Source organism: Propithecus coquereli, unplaced genomic scaffold, assembly GCF_000956105.1.
Source record: "Propithecus coquereli isolate 6110/MARCELLA unplaced genomic scaffold, Pcoq_1.0 Scaffold182, whole genome shotgun sequence".
Taxonomy (NCBI): Eukaryota; Metazoa; Chordata; class Mammalia; order Primates; family Indriidae; genus Propithecus; species Propithecus coquereli.
Window position 1 is genome coordinate 2,029,359 of NW_012142968.1, and position 1,406 is coordinate 2,030,764.

A 1,406-nucleotide genomic window follows, 5' to 3' on the forward strand; every position below is an offset into this window, starting at 1 on the left:
TCAATAGATGCAGAAAAAGCATTTGACAAAGTCCAACACATCTTTATGTTAAAAACTCTCATCAAAATAGGCATAGATGGCTCATTCCTTAAAATTATCAAATCCATTTATGACAGACCCGCTGCCAATATCACACTGAATGGGGAAAAATTGAAACCATTCCCACTTAGAACTGGAAGCAAACAAGGTTGCACTGTATCCCCACTTCTATTCCACATAGTGCTCGAAATCCTTGCCGTGGCAATTAGGCAAGAGAGGGGTATTAAGTGTGTCCAAAGGGTGGCAGATGAGATCAAACTTTCGCTCTTTGCCAATGATATGATATTATATCTAGAAAACCCCAAGGATTCATACAAGAGACTCCTAGAATTGATAAATGAATTCAGTAAAGTCTCAGGATACAAAATGAATACACACAAATCTGAGGCATTCATATATGCCAATAACAGTCAAGCCGAAATTCATATCAAAAATGCAATAATTTTACAATTAGCTTCATGAAAATTAAATATCTAGGAATATATTTAACAATAAAATGTGAGAGACATATACAGGGAGAACTACGGAACAGTAAGAAAAGAAATTGTAGAAGACATAAACAGATGGAAAAACCTACTTTGCTCATGGATTGGTAGAATCAATATCATTAAAATGTCCATACTACATAAAGTGATCTACAGAATTAATGTAATCCCTATCAAAGTTCCATCATCGTTCTTTACAGAATTAGAAAAAAATAATTCTACACTTTGTATGGATACAGAGAATATCTCATATAGACAAAGCAATCTTAAGTAAAAAGAACAAACTGGGAGGTATCAGCCTACCAGACATCAAGCTGTATTGCAAGGATATAGTAACTAAAACAGCATGGTAGTGGCAAAAGAACAGAGACATTGAATTCTGGAACAGGACTGAGAATCCAGATATGAAACCATCCTCATACGGCAATCTAATCATTGACAAGACAGACAAAAATATACACTGGGGAAAAGAATGTCTTTTCAATAAATGGTGCTGGGAAAACTTGATAGCTACATGTAGAAGAATGAAACTGGATACTCACCTCTCACCTCTCACAAGAATAAGTTAAAGATGGTTATCAGACTTAAATCTAAGGCATGAAACCTTAAGAATTCTAAAAGACGATGTTGGGAAGATCCTTTCAGACATTGGCCTACACAAGGAATTCTTAAGAAGACCCCCAAAGCAATCTCCACAGCAACAAAAATAAATAAATGAGATCTGATCAAATTAAAAAGCTTTTTCATGGCCAAGGAAACTATAATTAGAGCCACTGGACAGTCTATAGAATGGGACAAAATATTTGTTCTCTACTCATCTGATAAAGTGTTGATAACAAAAATCTATCTAGAACTTAAAAAAATCAACAAGAAAAAATAAAA